General features: G+C 45.1%; 1 non-coding gene across 1 annotated transcript; it reads left to right on the top strand.

Moving 5' to 3' along the window:
• The first annotated feature begins 7,318 nt into the window (after positions 1 to 7,318).
• Positions 7,319 to 7,483, top strand: LOC144230727 (U1 spliceosomal RNA). Its single transcript, XR_013334851.1, has one exon. It is a non-coding gene; the product is annotated as a U1 spliceosomal RNA (small nuclear RNA).
• Positions 7,484 to 13,069: the final 5,586 nt, after the last annotated feature.

Raw genomic sequence — 13,069 nt, 5'->3', positions numbered from 1 at the left:
CCCTAAAAACAGATTTTATCAAGGCACCTGACAATGACTTTCAGTGCTCTCCCACAGAGAAAAACAAATGAAGAAATACATGTCTATGAGAAGGTAACTAAGGGTACTAGCAAATGGTATGAGAAACCATCAAAGAATCAGTTTAATGGGATGCCCAGGTGGCTCAGTTGGTGAAGCATCTGACTTCAGCTCAGGTCATGATCTCACGGTTCGCGAGTCTGAGCCCCGTGTGGGGGCTCTTTGCTGACAGCTCGGATCCTATGTCTCCCCCTCTTTCTGCCCCTCCCCTGCTTACACTCTGTCTTTCTCTCAAAAATAAATATTTTAAAAAAGAATCAGTTTAATGAAGACTTGTCCATCAGGAGGTTCCTGCTGGTGGATCCTGAACCAACAAATGAAGATTAGCCTTAATGTCATGGGAACTCAAGATAGTTGTCTTCAGTGTTAGGTTAGGAACCACATAAGAACATACTTTTATACATCAAAAACGTCCAAATATTCAGCCAATAGGTGGGCAGCTGTCCCATAATAACATCCCCTCTTCTAAATGTCTTTGATAATGAATGCTGATCACTCACTGACATAGCTACAAATTCTCACTCCAGTGTGCAGATTAGCCCCAAAGTTCTGAATCTATGTTCCATCATTGCCCAATAGATCCCCAACATTTAAGCCACACTGGATTCCATGCTATACTCCAGACATCCCCCAAACTTTCCTGTCTCTGTCTTTTTGCTACAGCCTCTAACATTGCCTCCCTCTATCCCATAACCCTCCTCTGTATGGTGTATGAGGTTGGAAATCTACACTCAATACAGTCACATGTGAGAGAAGATGAAGCTTATTTATCTCGTGTCTCAACCGGATCCAGTGTTCCTCATCGGCCCCAACCCAATGGTTAAGAAGGAAGGCGGGTCTAGCTAGATTTAGTGGAACTCAGTACGGCTCAAGCTAAATTGGCCCTCTGGGGAATGCTTGATCTCTCTATGAAAAACTGAATGCCTGTGCCCACAGACGGCTCTGTCCCCTGACTCCCTCCCAGCTCCTCTCTGCAGCAGCATCTAAATGAATGTGCGGAGGCAGGGAGTGACTTGCAGGACCCCATGGAGGAAGCAAAGACTGGAATTCTTGAGTGTCTCAGCCTCAGAAGGGAGGGAGAAAATGAAAAGGAGGAGCCAGCCTTTCTCTTCTTCCTCCCTCATTCCCTTTTGCTTCTTTGTGTTCCTTGTAGAAGAATCCCAATCTACTTCTAGGCAGATGGATACCTACGATCAATAAGAAGAAGGTCATATACCCAGAGAGCTTAAAAACAAAACCCATACTTACGCTTCTTCCTAAGCCCTTCCTAACCCTTCTTACTGTTGGCAACTGTCTTGTTTTGCCCTGCTTGCGTAGTTATCGTATCTCTGCAGGAAAGACATCAAGGTGACCGGCAAGGCCATTCTAGAGGGACCAGAACAGGCATGGCAGGATGAGGAGGACAAAAGTGACAAAATGACCTAACAAGAAGGTTCGCGAGAAGGAGAAGAACAAATGATTCAGGAAGCTTTGGCAGAAAGAGCCTTTCCTCCAAGAAGCCTTCTTTGGTCTCCTACTCTGTATTGAATGCTTCTCTTCTTAAGGTGTTTCCACTGCAGAATTCCTAAGGCAGTTGGACTTCAAGCAGGGAGGTCAAAGTCTTAGAAGCTGTTCCTATGTTCTCTCTGCAGTATGGTGACAGCAGGGCGAAGGTCAGCAAAGGACGAACTCACAGAGACTCCAGCCGCTCAGCAGACAGCCATCAACCAGAAGGGCCTCCCCAATGTTGAGCACTGGGTGACCCTGGGACCTTTGCGTGTCCCTGGAGAGATGAACTCCAGTAATGACTGGGGTTTAATTTCCTGCCAGCGAGTTGATTGGAGAGTCTCGAGTCAGAGGCAATTTGATTTGAAGGAAATTAAGAAATCTGATATGCTTTGCACACCTGGGCTTGTATCCTGAGATCTATTCCCACTGTAATGGGTGTATTTTATCCTGAGGGGGTTGAACTTGGAGATGAATCTGTGCCTATGGTCTTTTTATCTAAATCCGTGTACTGTCTTCCCAGTGGCCAGTCAGTTTGGGCGTGCACCCAGCCTACTCTAATGGCCTCATTACCTGATTATCTCATTACAGGTAATATGAACACAGCAGAGTGATACACAATAGGCTTCCTTGACCCTTCCCTTTCAAGGCTTAATGCCACGCTGGGCACCAGGCATGCCAGAGTACCACACAATACAATACCTTGCCTGTTTCCAACAGCGCTGGAGAATTAATTAACCTTATTTTTCCATCTTGAACATCATTGCCCAGTGATTCCTCCCTCTTCTCCTTCAACCCAAATGGCAGGCCCTATATACCCATTCCCTGAGTCAGATTCCTGTATATAAATGTGTTCACTGGTGCCTGGGTGGCTCAGTTGAGCGTCTGACTCTTGATTTTGGCTCAGGTCATGATCCCAGGGTCGTGGGTTTGAGCCCCACATCGGGCTCTGCATTGAGCATCAAGCCTACTTGGGATTCCTCTCTCTCTCTCTGTCCCTCTCCCCTGCTCTCGCTCACTCCCTCTCTCTCTAAGGAAAAAAAAATGTATTCAAACTCAAAACCCCCAGAAGTTTCTAAGACCCATAGAATTGTAAGGCCTTTCCCATGCTTACTTCAAACTACCTTTCCAGCTTCATCTTCCACTACCCACCCACATACACACCCACCCCCACACCACACCACACTACAATTTAGCCATAGCCAGTCCCTTCCTATCCTGAGTGTGACAGGGTCATTTACACCTTTCATTTACACCTTTCATTTACACCTTTGTGCTTCCACGCACACCCTTCCTCTCCTGGGAATGCCTTCCTGCTGACCTCTCCCTTCACTTGATGACACCAACTCAGACTTCAAGATCCACCTCAGATGTCACCACCTCCCCAACTCAAGACAAGTTAGAAGCCCCTACTCTGTGGGCTCAGAGCCCTTAGTGAACACTCTGATCTAGAGCACATATATTTTATAGCCGCTAGTTCATCTACCCCGAGTGGCTAACCCATCAGCTCCCACAGAAGGAACGACTGTGTCCTGCCCATCTCTGTACACCCAGTGTACTGCCCTGTCAAGCCCACAGTAAGCACTTGATAAATCTTTCCGGGAGACAGAGGATAGAGCACTGGCCAGGGAGCCTCTCAGTAGCCTTGGTGATGCTACACGTTGGAGCACCATGTCACTCAATGCTTTTCCTACTTCTAACTTCTCCAGGGAAACCAAATTATGAGAGAGGCTCTCCTTGATCCCAAGTGAACATTCTAGAACTAGAAGAGGAACTACTTTTAATTGACAAATTAGAAAACTACCAAGAAGACTGGTTTCTCCTGGGGTGATGTAAGGGTGACAAGACACCAGACATCACCACTCTCCCCCGTCAGGATTTGGAAGAGCACAACTGGAAAACACACCCAGCCGGTAGCCATCTTTGAAAGTCCCCTCTCCCCACACAGCCTTCTGCTGACTCTTCTCTCGTTCATTAGCTTGGTCTCAATTACAGAAGCCACACCCCTAGGCATATGGCAGTGTGAAATGTACTTCCTCACGTGGTCTTAAAAGATTCTCTTGATGTTCCTGAAACATAATCCCGGTAGAAGTGGGCGCTGAGCCAGACGGACATTGTGAACTAGCTGCTCCTCTTCCTCAGCTGGCTCCCAGGATCAGGCACCTGGATGCTGCCAGACCTCCCTGAGACATGGCCCAGGCCAGACCCCAGCCCCACGCCAGCTCTCCCTTGGAATCTACTTACCCAAGTATTTCTCTGGTGCCTCCAACCACAGCTACCACCGGGTGCTTCATCCATTTCCAATAGTAGTGCCTCCTCTTTCTCCTGTTTATGTTCAGGGGGCTGCGTCCCCCAGTTACTCAAGTCAGCATCTCCCCATCCACTTTCATCCTGAACCTTCCTTAACAGCAAGCTCCATCTGTACCCTATCTCATGCTTCCAGCTCTGCTCTCCTGCTCCGGAGCACCACAACACCCTCCTGATGACTGACCCCACCCTCCCTCCCATCCTACCAGCACCTTGTTTAAAATTTTTTTAATGTTTCTTTATTTTTTTTCCTTGAAGACACAAATATGCAAATAATTTTAATTTAGTTGTAATAACAGCTAGAATAGGTGTGCAAAGTGTTACAGAGTCCCAAATGCTGGGAGAAGAGGGCAATACAAGTGGTTTTTTTTGCCTTTTTTAAAAATATTTCTTTATTTTTGAGAGAGACAGTGTGAGCAGGGGAGGGGCAGAGAGTGAGGGAGACAAAGCAGGGTCCAGGCTCCAAGCCATCAGCACAGAGCCCAACGCAGAACTCGAAGTCACAAATTGCGTGATCATGACCTGTGTAACTTCAGACACTTAACCAATTGAGTCACCCAGGTGCCCCTTACCAACACCTCATTTAGAAACACCACCACCACTGCATCCTCTTCTCCTGGGCCACTGTTCTATTTTGGCATTCATGCACACTGTTTCTGGGGTTGCTGAAGTGTTATGTGTTTTACTACCTGCTAGGGAATTTCCTTTATTGCTCCACTTTTTGCATTTTTCTTCATATTTTCTCCTATTTCTTCTCCTAGGTGAAGTGCAGAGTAACTGCTTTGTGATTTTGATAATGTGTAAATTCTGGAAGAATTGCCAACCCAATGGTATTTAGCTTCCCCAGCTACATTCAGTGCCCCAGTAAGCGTATTAGATTAAGTATGATTATTCATGCCCATCCTACAAATGAGGAAACTAAGGTACTCCCATTCAATTCTGATACGGAGGACACCAAGTTATCGAAGACCCCACAGGCTCATCCCTAAAAAGACCGCCCTAACTTCAAATGCCAGCCCCAAGGTGGGGGGCCCAAGTCACCTGCACTTCTGACCAACAGGGCTTCTCATGATCTCTTTAGGTCTGATAATTCACTGGAAGGGCTCACAGAACTCAGGAACACACTATATTTATGATTGCCGTTTCATAATAAAGGATCAAGACCAGTCAAATAGAGAGACCAGAGGGTCTCCCCTTCCCTTTGTGGGGGGAGGGACCTGAACGTAGGGCTTTCCCGGTAGTGTCAGGACCTGTCACCCTCCTGGCATGGCAGTGTGTCCACCAGCCACAAAGCTCCACTGAGCTTTTCACTGGGGTTTCACTACATAGGCATGACTTATCTGAATCATTGGTAATAAGACTGAGCTAAATCTTCAGCACCCCTTTCCTCCCCAGAAGAAGTCACATGGTAGTCATCACATGGTTGGTCTTTCTGGCAGGACTAGCCCCGTTCCTGAACCATCTCATTAGCATAAATTTAGGTGTGGTCCAAGGGACCACCAAGAATAACAAAGCTTAGACAATTCCAAGGATGGGGTCACATGGGTGGCTCAGTCAGTTGAGCATCTGACTCTTGATTTCAGCCCAGGTCATGGTTTCATGGGCCGCATTGGGCTCCATGCTGGGCTGGCTGTGGAGCCTGCTTGGGATTCTCTCTCTCCCTCTCTCTCTGCTACCACCACCCCACTCATGCACGTACTTTCTCTCTCTCTCAAAATAAATAAACTTAGAGAGAGAGAGAACTCCAAACATTTAGAGTCTTCTTCTCAGAAACCAAGAACATAAGTAAGTCAAATTCTTTTTTTTTGTTTTCATGTCTATTTATTTTTGAGAGCAAGACAGAGAGAGATCGCGAGTGAGCATGAGCAGGGGAGGGACAGAGAGAAGGGGAGTCACAGAATCCGAAGCAGGCTCCAGGCTCCGAGCTATCAACACAAAGCCTGACACGGGGCTCGAACTTGTCAACCGTGAGATCATGACCTGAGCCGAAGTCAGATGCTCGACCAACTGAGCCACCCAGGAACCCCTAGTCAAATTCTTTATTGTACAACAGATATATGAAGGTGAATTACTTGCCCAAGGTCACATAGTACATAAATGGTTGAGATGAGTTTCAAACCCAAGAAATACGGTACAGAGCCCACATCTTAAAAACTCTCTTTCAGTAAAAATGTTATAGTTGGTTTTTTTTTTATTTATTTCTAGGAGAGAGAGACAGCGTGAGCAGGGGAGGGTCAGAGAGAGAGGGAGTCACAGACTGAAACAGCCTCCAGGCTCTGAGCTGGCAGTCAGCACAGAGCCCGACGCGGGGCTCGAACCCATGAACCGTGAGATCATGACCTAAGTGAAAGTCAGAAGCTTAACCGACTAAGCCACCCAGGAGCCCCGTTATAGTTGTTTTCAAATGGGTCTTACACACTGCTTATCAATTATATTCTGATATAGTTCAGTTTGGGAATTGTAGCCTGATTGAGATTATCTTGTATTTTTAAATAATTATCACAGATGTATGTGAAAATCACTGTATTATATATTCAATATACATTCCCTTTACTAGCTGTTTTTATTATCTCTAACAATTTTTCTTTGGAATTCTTTCTAATTTCCAAAATTCTTGGAATTTCAAAGTGAACATTGTGTACCCCAATGAGGATTATTTTATCGCCTCTTTTCCCACTGTTATGCTTCATACTTCTCTACTTTTGGCTGCTTTTCCTCAAGCAGCAGGGCTGACCGAAAACCCCATCAAAATTCAGAGAAATCCCAAGGGGTGTTTTGGGGCCTCCAGAAGTCCCTTCTTAGCAGAGGGTGCAGTTGAACCGAATCTTGAAGGAAGACGTGCCCTATGGGAAAGAGAAGAGGGTCGGTGAGTCAAGACGGGACCTGAGGACGCTGAGCAAATGCTTCTTGTTTCTTTAGGTCGACGCTGATTTCAGTAGAAGGTTGTAGAAGGTTTGAAATGCTGTGTGGCAGAATCAGAACTCCACACAGGGGAGCAGGCTATGGATATCTCCCAAGCAGAGGAGTGAGGAGAGAACAGCACATGCAGAGCGGATGGAGGAGATCAGGGAGCACAGGGGAGTTTGGAGGTAAAATGGGAACTTCTGCTTGTATTTTTTATTTCGTGTTCTTTAAAACATTTTGTGTGTTGTGGATGTTTTATACATACACTGTGCATAACAGCACATTATGAACTTCATAAAAATAAATACACACGTAACAATCAGTAGGTACTCAAACGTGATTTTCACAAGCAAAATTTAGAGACAAGTGCGCGAGAGAAGAGACATGTTACCGCCAGGAAGTAACTGCGATAATATTAGATTGAGGCAATTTATTCCTAAACCATGAAAAGATGGAACGAATGGAAGAAAGCCACGGGACTCTCAAAGACTCAGAAACGGAAACGATGACAATATTTTTTATTTGGTTAAAGATAGCCACTAAAATACTTAGCTGGCAAGAGGAGATACCGTGGTCACGAAGGTGGTTTTCCCAGGGCGAGGCTCATCCATTGCCCTGCGGAGGTACGGACCCCTGCGATATTCTCAAATGCCTGAAACTCCCCTGTGTAATTTGTGGTAGTGGGAGATAGCGTTTGCGCTTTCCCCTGGAAAAAATTAGCCACTAAAGACAATTTTGAATACGGTGGTGAACTCCAAGTGTCCATATGAAAATATTTCGGTGATATCATATTTATTTCTTATAAATGACTTAAAGTAATTAATTGTATGATGTGTTTTAAACCGATGGTTCCCAAACATCAATCCTTAGACCAGTGCTGAAGTTTGATAAAATTTTCACCCTTTTGTAACAGAATTCTAAAACAAAGCCAAAAAATGTAATGATCTCTCTTTTAATCTAAATATTCTAATCTAAATTAAAGGGCTGTCTTTTGTTTTTAAGAAAGTGAAAAGACTTTTTGGAGGTTGTGGGGCCGTTATTCCCCTTTAAAAGTAAGATGATAGTGGGTGGCTCAGTCGGTTAAGCATCCAACTCTTGATTTTTAGCTCAGGTCACGATGTCGCAGTTAATGGGTTCGAGCCCCACATCAGGCTCTGTGCTGACAGCATGGAACATGCTTAGGATTTTCTCTCTCTCTCTCCTTCTCTCTCTGCCTGTCCCCTGCTCAGGCTTTCTCCCCCATCTGTCTCAAAATGAATAAACTTAAAAATTTTTTTAAGTAAGATGATGGTAACCATAGATGCTAGATTTTTAAAACTATTACTTGGCAAAGTAAAAAGTTGGCAACCGTGTATTGGTCTTATTTATTTATTCAGGATTTTTGTGGGTAGGGAATTTTTTCTTGTTTTTTTTTTTTTTTGTTACTTGTTTCATAATTCATTAAAATCTTCAAGTCTGGGAACCCAAGACTACAGATTAAAAACTGCAGTTGCAATTATGTCCACCAGATGGCAGAGCAGCTCTACACATAACTTCCAGAGACTCCACCTCTGCTACTTCTGCCTGCTGGCCCTTGGTAAACATCACCAGCTTATCTTTTGAATAGTATCTTATTTCCTCTTTTTAATATTTGCCCCTGACAAATATTTGCCCCTGACAAAATGACCAGAAGCATTTTCCATCTCAGCCTAGAAATGAATTTCCCCTATGCTGTTAGGTTTAGGCTTGCCCTCTTTCTCTCTTTTTTAATTTATTATAAATCTCCGTTAATAAAACAAAGACCTAATGGAGCATTTGCAGAGGTATAGAAAGACAGTGTGAATCAGGGAAGGATGGGATGGGATGGATCCTAAACGTTTATCCTTCTGATCCACTACCACACACACACACACACACACACACACACACACACACAGCTGAGGTTAGTATGTGTAGAGACATGGACATAAGGCAAGAGAGGGACAAAGGAAGGAAGGGGCAGGTGGGTTGACCCGAAGGAATAGAATTACTTAGGTCCCGGAAAATACAGCTACTTAGGAGAAACAAAGAGGAACGCTATACTGCCACCCAGTGGTGTGAACTGTTTCTTCCCACATTGATGCAAAGGAGATCTTCCTATTTAGCTGGGGATGGGTGTCCAAGGCCATGGTCCCCACCACTCTTCTGTCACCACCAGTACCTGATGCAGGTGTTAGGTCTGAACCCAGCGGTCAGTGTATTCGTAGCCCTTGACCATCTAGTTGCAGGCTTGTCTGAATGTGGGGCTGGTGTGGACTTACTCAGTCTTTAGACTTAGCATGTTGTAGTTTTGGGTAATATCACAGCACACTGTCCATGCACACCAAGAACCAAAGCATTACCCCAGGGCAAGAGACTCCTAACCATCGTATGTGGCCAACTTTCTCTAAACCCCCCACCCCATTGCAGAAAAGCTGAATACATCTGCTATTCTCCCTCAAAAGCTTTTAGCAGGAAATGACTGCCTGCATAAAAAGTCCAGGTCGTCCTGAGAGCATCTTGGAAAATGACCTCCTTGTCCTAAGCCGGGAGAGCAGAGCCCAGGAAAGGACCCAGGGGCCTCTCTGGGTGCACATGAAGGAGAAAACAAGGCACTGTGCTTCCTCCTACTTCAGTTTGGACCAAAGAAAATGTTCATCCTCTTTCCCTTCTTCTGCCTTCTTCTTTCACTTCCCGAAGCCCCTCTCTACTACACTCTGGAGTCTGGCCAACTGGGGTTAAAATTCAAACTACCTCCCTTGCTAGCTGGACGACATTATCTGCGTTACTTGACTTTCTCTTGCATCAGAGGACGCTAACAGAACCTCACCAGCGCCCTCTTGTGGGGCTTCATCTTCAGTCTAACCTCTCCTATGACCTACCCCCCCACCCCATGCTTCCAAATCACACACTCTGTTCGGCTGTCTAATCAAAACTCCTTTCTCTTCCGTGTCAGGATATGCCAGTTTCTGAGAAAGCTCATTGAATTAATTTACAATAATGTGAAAATGGCATTCATAGCCTTTCCCTGCTAGAGTTATATAGTGCTCTGTTGGAATTATAGGACTACAGAGAAGTGGAAGAGGGATGGTGCCTAAAGGTCCTCTGGTCCAAATCCCATATTCTCCAAATGATGCTACTGAACCCTGAAGACATCAAATGGATGGTCGGCCCAAGCCCCAGAGTATTTCACTGATGAAAGAGCCCATATGGGAACATCATAGATCCGGTGTACTGATCTCTGCCCAGATTCCTTCCAGGATTCTACACCAGTTCTGGGGTTCTAATCCTGAATATTTTCCTTGGCTTCTCCCCATTTGTCCACTCCCCAAGTACCATCCCCTTTTCCTCTCCTCTTTTTTTTTTTTTTTTTTGGTTTATTTATTTTTGAGAGAGAGAGACAGAGCACAAACAGGGAAGGGGCAGAGAGACACGGAGACACAGAATCTGAAGCAGGCTCCAGGCTCTGAGCTGTCAGCGCAGAGCCTGATTTGGGGCTTGAACTCATGAAACGTGAGATCATGACTTGCACTGAAGTCGATGCCTAACAGACTAAGCCACCCAGGCACCCTACCTCTCCCGCTTTCTACTGATTCCCATCTCACATAGGTGGCTTGAAGACCCTGTTCACATTTTCCAGACTTCAGAGCTTAAAATTCTTTAGAGAAAGGCTCCAGCATCCCCATTCAAGATAATTAAAAATGGAGTCATTCTGTAAGAACAAGTAGAAGAAATTTCTGGAAGAGGGAAAACTACATGAGCAAACCAGGCAGGTACAGTGTTTACACTGATAGCTGTAAGACAGCACAAACTACATAAATACTTCGAAAAGAACTAGTAAACCCAGAGTTCCATATCCAGCAAAAATATCTCTTGGGGGAAGAATCCAACCATAGCGATATCCAGGGGAACTCTGTCAAACATTGAGAGAAGTAAACGGATGCTACGTAAAAGTGATATACCAAGAAATAGCTGTATAAGCACATTACTTAGAAACAGGGATGTAAATAACCCAAGAATCAGCTGACCAAATACAGTGAGCTGCTTGCGGGGAGTAGCTGGTCTTTCTTGCTTGCTTTCTGTCTTTCTTCCTTTCTTTCTTTCAAGTCAGAGCTAGTCTTTTGACAGAAGCCTTTTCAAACCATTTGGTTTTAACTACAGACCTGTATCACTTTGCTAAATATAGATGCTAATGCAATGTTTCAGGCATTCATCTGAAACGGGACAGGTGGCCCAGGTGGTCTGTTATTCTACCAGCCAAAGGAGATATCCTGCTCTGTGCCTGGGGAGGTCAGGTCCCCAGTGCCTTGGACTGAGCCGGCTCCCTTTGCTTAGAATATCAATTGTGCGAGGCTTTCAAGCCCCTCTGACGACCTCAACACAGCCTCCATTCTTCTCTAGGCTTCCTGCTTCCTCCAGGTTAATAGGCTCTTTTCTGCACACAAATTACTTCCTACCCCAGGGAGTTGGAATAATGCCTCTTACTGAAATACTTTCCATGCCTGTAACATTTTCCCCCACACCCTTCTGTTCGAACAGTCTTCACAAACCACTTTAGCAAGGTGACGACTCGTGTGGCCTCACCTGCCTTACTGTGCTTCTCAGCATATTGAGGCTTACTTACAGATGAATTGATGTGCCCTTGGTAAGTCTGGCACCTGGCAAAATGCTAGGCAGCTAGCTGGAACCTGGTGAATATTTGTTGAGTTGTTGTTTTTCAACCAATATTCCTCTTATGTGTCATTTGCACTTGGTCCCTCCAAAAAGATTGTCATCCCTTTTGTCCATTGTCCACCATTTCTGGTCACTCCCACTAGCTGATTTGGGGAGGTCCATGAGGGAACCAAAACGCTAATGTTATGGTCTTTCTGGGGCTGCCCAGTGTCTCCCTGATTCATCGTTTCTCCAATTATGAGTTACAAAACAGTGGTGTCTCCTGAAATGTAATGTGGTAGACAGTCTCCAGAATGATCCCAATGATTGCTGTGTTGGGTATTCACATCCTATGTACTCCCCTCCCATTGAAGGCAGGCTTGACTTATTGACTGGCATCTATTAAGTAGAATATGGTGGGGTGCCTGGGGGACTCAGTCCATTAAGCCTCCGACTTTGGCTCAAGTCATGATCTCACAGTTCATGAGTTCAAGCCCCACGTCGGGCTCTGTGCTGACAGCTCATAGCCTGGAGCCTGCTGCAGATTTGGTGTCTCCCTTTCTCTCTGCCCCTTTCCTACTCTCTCTCTCTCAAAAATAAATAAACATTTAATAAATTTTTAAATATTGTATATAGGATGTCACTTTAAGATTAGGTTATAAAAACACTATGCCTTAAAAAGAACAAAGTCAGAGAACTCACACTTTCTTGGTTTCAAAAGTATGATTCCACTTCTGTGCAGTACCTGAAGGAGTCAAACTCATTGAGATAGAAAAATAGAATAGTGGTCACCAGTTGCTGAGAGGAGGGAGAACCAGGAAGTTCTCGTTTAACGGAGACTGAGTTTCCATTTTGAAAGAGGAAGAAGTATTCTGGAGCTGGATGGTAGTGACCATTGCATAACAATGTGAATGCACTTAAAGCCGCTGAACTAGGTGTGCCTGGTGGCTCAGTCGGTTAAGCGTCCAACTTCAGCTCTGATCATGGTTTCACATTTCATGAGTTCAAGTCCCATGTCAGGCTCTGTGCTGACAGTTCAGAGCCTGAAACCTGCTTCAGATTCTGTGTCTCCCTCTTCCCCTCTCTCGCTCATGCTCTGCCTCTCTCTCTCAAAAATAAATAAACATTAAAAAGCAGTGTTTTAAGCCACTGGACTGTACATATTTAAAATAGCAAANGTCCTTCTTCCTGACTCCCCAACTCTCACTCTCTGTCTCTAAAATAATTTACTATATATATATATATATATAGTATCACAATAAAAAAGTAACTTAAAAAAAACCACTGTGTCTTCCATCTTGGTCTCTGTCTCTCTCATTCTCATCACTCACCCTGAGGGAAGCCAGCTGCCTTGTGGAGAGGCCCATGTGGCAAAAACTCAATGTCTGGCAGCAATCACATGAGTGGGCTGAGATGTGGAAGTCCACACACCTGTCGACAACCACACAAGCAAGCCAGCAGCCTCGCCATGGATGTTCCCAAATGAAGCCTAGGGATGACTGCGGTCTTGGCCGATACCAGGCCCCATGAGAGACCCCGGGACAAGACAACATGACGAAGCCCCTCTCGGGTCCCTGATCCACGGAAAGTGTGAGATAATAAAAGTTCATAGTTTGCAACTGTGATGTTGTGGGGTGATTTGTTG

This window comes from Crocuta crocuta, unplaced genomic scaffold (assembly GCF_008692635.1).
Source record: "Crocuta crocuta isolate KB4526 unplaced genomic scaffold, BGI_CrCroc_1.0 scaffold316, whole genome shotgun sequence".
In the NCBI taxonomy this organism is placed as follows: domain Eukaryota; kingdom Metazoa; phylum Chordata; class Mammalia; order Carnivora; family Hyaenidae; genus Crocuta; species Crocuta crocuta.
This window is presented reverse-complemented; position numbering and strand designations above follow the sequence as displayed.